Raw genomic sequence first — 6,000 nt, 5'->3', positions numbered from 1 at the left:
TATGTCTTTGTCAATTACCTACTTAATATTATTTCCAGATTAATGGCCGATTTTTCAATCTATAGTTAAAACTTATCCGCCCAATAAAGTATTACACGATAATATTAAAATGTCACCCGTAAACTGTCAAATACGGGCAAAGAATACATTTTTGAAATGGTAGTTCAGTACGTTATTCGACGAATAAGTATTAACCAAGGATTGAAAAATCAGCCCTAAAACGAGTAAATCCAACGCATGCTACTAGTATTATTATAACACTTTCAAAACATTACGTGTTCAGAAAAGCATTTTTACTTTTTAGCATCAGTTTGAAAAATTATACCGCCTCAATCCACCTTTTTACGCACAAAAAATATTTTTACACTAACTTCGACTTTCGCTTCCAAACATCAAAGATTCCTGAATATCTAAAACAGTATTCAGAATTCAGATGCGTATCTTAAAAAATATTATTCCGTTATGCAAAACGGTTGTAAATTTGAATCCCTAAACGCTTGAAGGGTATTTGATTCAGTATTAAATTATATTTTGCTCATCGTACCTACTTTTTAATATACCTTAGGTTTGGGGTAATTTTTATGAGGTATCTGTGTTGAGGCTATTTTTTTCCAAACACAGAAAAAAAATATTTTCAATCACACACATCTTCACAAACTTTCGCATCCTACTAATATTATATAAAAGCGAAAGTTTGTGAAGATGTGTGTGTGTGTGTGTGTTTGTAATTCTTTCACGCAAATTCTACTAAACCGATAACAATGCAATTTAGCACACATATAGAGAGTAGTTACTCTAGGATTAACACACAGGATAATTTTTATCCCGGAAATCCCACGGGAACAGGAACTATGCGGGTTTTCCTTTGAAAACGCGGACGAAGCCGCGGGAGGAAATCTAGTAGAGTCTAAATTTGGCTTCTTACTCGATGTCACTTGTAAGCATACTATTAGAAGAATATAGTTTAAATGTTTGTGTAAATAGATAATATTATTCATGCAAATTATCATTCTATCTTAAAACAAAGTTACTTTCAAATAATCATAATTATTAAGTTCGATCCATTTAAAATCTCAATGCTCAATATCTTATCAAATTTCGTTATCAGAAATCTTAATTTCTATTCATTAATATGCATAAATTGTGAGAAGATAATTTGAAAATTTATATTCAGTTTTTATCTTTTTATAATCGCCTTGTTATCTGACCCGGCTTTGCACGTTCTTATTTAAAGTTACGAAAACACTGTAAAATGAAATATGTACATTGTACATTATATAATTTCTATTTTTCCGAGTAAGTAGATATATTGTAAAGGTATATCTTTTGTATATGTATTCAATCAAATTTGAATGAAAACATAGACAAATCAACCTTTTTCAAGCATCACTCTTATCATAATTAAACCAAAACTGCATGAAAATCTACATATTATGTACTAGCGGTCCGCCCCGGCTTCGCCAGCGTTTTCAAAGAAAAACCCGTTCCCGTAGGATTTCCGGGATAAAACCTATCCTATGTCCTTTCTCGGGTATCAAAATATCTCTATACCAAATTTCATGCAAATTGGTTCAGTAGTTAAGGCGTGATTGAGTAGCAGACAGACAGACAGAGTTACTTTCGCATTTATAATATTAGTATGGAAATAGTATGGATGTTTTTACAATAATAAATGACCGATTTCTTACAGCTAATAAACTATACTATTATTATAAAGCTAAAGAGTTTGTTTGTTTGTTTGAACCCGCTAATCTCAAGAACCATGTGTCCGATTTAAAAATGTATTTCACGACCTGTGCCCCGTGATTTTACCCGCATCGCTACGTTCCTATTGGTCTTAGCGACTATATACAACTAGTTGAAAATATAAGATCTTAAGATATTCAAATTCAAATATGTATATTTATTTGCTCGTATATGGTTCATAAGGGTGTTACACAAATTTTTTTTTATAGATAGTATAGAGATGTTAAAAAATTAACATCAAATTATGTCGATCACTAGAGTCACTTTGTTCTTAATTATAATACCATAATATGTAAAGAACATTTAAAACAATGTCGTAAAACATCCTCCATTCCATAAACAAATAAATTTAATTTATTATTTTTTCGCATTTTTAACCGTCCGTCAATAATTATGTTTACGTTGAAACAAAGGCGTTTTAAAGCACTTCACAAATAAGAATAAACACCGGTTTTGCAAATACCGGTATTTATTCATAGATATTTGTACCGGTATTGATTTAAAAATAATTTGAGTAAATACATATAATATGTGATTATAGATTAAAAATGTTCTTAATTTATATAAGCGGCAATAAATATATTAACACCCGAAATAAATATATTTTTTGGTTTGTTTATTAGCTACTACAAAATGGAATGACTGGAGATATTTTGATAGAATTTTCACTGAGAAACACTACTGGAACGTGTTAATTTAATTAAAAAAATCTATCAACATGTTTATTTATTGTTGAAAAGTCTTGAATATTTCCCATTTCGGAGGACTAACGGCAGACTTTACTGAATAGTTTTAAAAACCGATATTTTTGATATTAAAAACCGGTATGTTATTCAAACCGTTAGCAGCTGAGTTATAGCAATAAAATAAATTGCTGTCAACAAAAACCATTTGTTTAATGAGAGAGTTTTTAAGTTTTCATGCACACAAAGAAACAATTTTATTAATAGCGTTTTCTTCTACACTAACTATTTACTACGACTTTGTCTTAAACAATGTTTGGAGCAATCTTTAGATTTTCTCGTGAAACTATATTCGAGATTTTCTATTTATATTCTAGTTTGAACAAACAAATGAAAATTGAATTTGAATATAACTAACATCAAGATATTTATGTAACTGTAAAAACATGTCTAATTAAGGACTAGACTTTTAAGTAAGTACTAATTAGAATTTCGCTTTTCACAAATTGCCGAATAATCACGTTAGTTATATAATCTTAATACTATTATAAAGGCGAAAGTTTGTATGGATGTATGGATGTATGGATGTATGGATGTATGGATGTTTGTTACTCTTTCACGTAAAAACTACTGAACCGATTACAATGAAATTTAGCACACTTATAGAGGGTAACTTGGATTAACACATAGGATAGGTTTTATCCCGGAAATCCCACGGGAACGGGAACTATGCGGGTTTTCCTTTGAAAATGCGGGCGAAGCCGCGGGCGGAAATCTAGTATTTTATAATTAAAGAAAAGCTTGGATTTTGTTCATGTGGATATGTTTTTCTTCCTGTATTCGGCATTGGAAAAGATTACTGAATTGTAACTTGTACCTTGTACTACGTAAGTATTTACAATTTACTTTTGTTCTTTGATTTGTCCACAGTTCCATACCGCAGGTTACAGCTTATACCTACACATAATATGAACATAAATAAAGTTTGTAAATAGGAAGCTTGTATCCCTTTTGTGGGAACTATGGGCTGATGACAAACATAGTTAAGCGTAGTTTCACAAACATATAATAGTGACATACACGTAAACATAATGTAAAAGTTGTATTTGCTTCTGTACCTTAAGGCTTTGTCAGATAGAAAGCGTTTATTTCATGCGTCAGAGCGCAAACTGACGCCGCGTTTTGACGTCAAGCTGTGTTAAACTGCGCAGTAAAGTATACTGCCAAACAGACTGCCGGCGCTAGGCGTACGCAACGCTTTGACGTGACAAAGCGTATTCAGATAGAACACATACTTAGCGCGCGTTTAGAGCATCGTTACTCCGTTAGACGGTATTCTACCGCGTAGTACGATTAGTCTTAGCGCAGCGTAAGGTTAATGCTCTCACGCGCGATAAAAACGCATTATATCTGGAAAAGCCTTAAACGTCGCGATATATCGTAAGACGTATCTCACAATATGTTGAACTAATTGACGTAATCCGGTTTATCCGAAGACAATGAAATACCGTGTCTTCTGTTGGACATAAATTGGTTGAATGTATGCAATGTTAGCTTTTACGTACGTAATTGATGTGTATGTATGCATGTATAGAGATATGAACGGAACTGATGCAATTATTCTGAATATTGGCTCATAAAGCTACTAACACAGCCATCTACGTAAAGCAAACATTTAAAAACCAATATTTTAAAAATATTGGTTTTTAAATGTTTGCTTTCGCATATTAATATTAAATAATGTAACTAATACCTTTATACAACAAAATTTATAATTCAAACTCAATTCGAATAACATACTTAATTGTATAAACCTATTTATATGCTTTAATATATTTTAGAGATATAAATATTAAATACACAATGAGTATGTTATGTATGTTAGTCAATTCTTCATAAATTAACCTATTTTCACACTTATTTTCTACGTTTTAATTCACAATTAAAACCAACATGGGCTCTATACATATAATATCTCTATATCATGCCGTTTCTACGTTACGATTAAATTCTATAAAACCTGAATATCTGCCATTAAATACCTATGTTTCATCCCGTATCAAACTAAGACTAGTACATATAATTAAAGATTCATTAGCCCACTATCTATACCTATACCTAGATATCTAGATAGAGTACATTGGGAACACTAATTACAGTATCTCTGTACTAATTGTCCCGGAGACACAAAGGATCAATCTTGGGTACATGCGCTAATTGACAGTGTCTTGCTGACAGTTGATATTTCTTACTGCTGTTGTAATAATGATTTGTTAATAATAATTGTCACAGTTAGACCGGGAGATACTGACACAAAATTTCGAGTCATTTGTAACAGGATGGCGGTTCTACAGGGGTCTTAGTACGCAATGACAAAAAGAAAAACGATGGCGTGAACGCTGGTACCGGCGGCTTAGTCGCGTGGGCGTTAGTCGAACTCGTCGGAAAATAGCGAAAGTCAAACAATTTGTAACAGTATGGCACTTATTTTTCCTGTAAGTTTGAGGATCAACAAATATAAATACAAAATTTCAAAGATCTAAGTGTTGGAAATCCTCACTTATATAAATTAATAATAAATTAAGTTTTCAAGTATAACAGCACTTTTTCCCCCTACTAGAAGTATGGCAAATATAATAATGGTCACATTTTATCAAATACTCTCCAAAAATCCAAATGCAATACTGATACAAAAAGTTTGGCGAAATAAAATTTTTTTGCAGATTTTCGGCGGTATGGCGACCATTTGGAATCGTCCGAAAAGTATGGCATGGCGATTTTCGTAAATGGCTGCACGACGATAGTTACCTGTGCAAAAGTTAGCCTGGTACAAATGGTTGAATGATTGTTTTATTTAAATCAACACATTCGCGTCGGTATGGCGGGCTGTAAGTCACACCGGAAAAGTATGGCATGACACTACCGCCTACTACTTTTTTATGGGCTATCGGTAAATTCTAAAATTTTTGTGTTACAAATCGTTTGACTTTCGCTATTTTTCCGACGAGTTCGACAAACGCCCACGCGACTAAGACACCGGTACCAGCGTTCACACCATCATTTTTCTTTTTGTCATTGCGTACTAAGACCCCTGTAGAACCGCCATCCTTGTTACAAATGACTCGAAATTTTGTGTCAGTATCTCCCGGTCTAAGTATTAAGAGTGTAAATAAACAGGTATTGAGAAAACATGGCTTAAAATACTGATATAACGTACCGAATAATTTGATGACATGATGTAACTATAAATTAAATCAAATCATTTATTGCATACAAACATACACACATATTTGCAACCTTGCGCAGGTATTGCAATACAGTGAATCATTATTATATATTTTTTTCTTTTTTATTTTATTGGCAATAGGGAAGCGCTTGACCACAATCTCGGCTGATGTTAAGCTGAGATGTGGTCTAAGATGGAACGCGTTTCCCTAGAAGGTACCTGTTCACTTTACGCTTCTATATTTAATTAGTTAACACTTCAAACTATTATAGAGTTTCTTGCCGGCTCTACTATTTAGAAACTGCTTTCCGCACGCATCTTCGCCCGCTTTGTATCTTAACAAAT

Source organism: Colias eurytheme, chromosome 27 (assembly GCF_061535395.1).
Source record: "Colias eurytheme isolate Ceu_HAF_F1 chromosome 27, ilColEury1 Martin Lab GWU primary, whole genome shotgun sequence".
In the NCBI taxonomy this organism is placed as follows: Eukaryota; Metazoa; Arthropoda; class Insecta; order Lepidoptera; family Pieridae; genus Colias; species Colias eurytheme.
Note: the sequence above shows the minus strand (reverse complement) of the source record.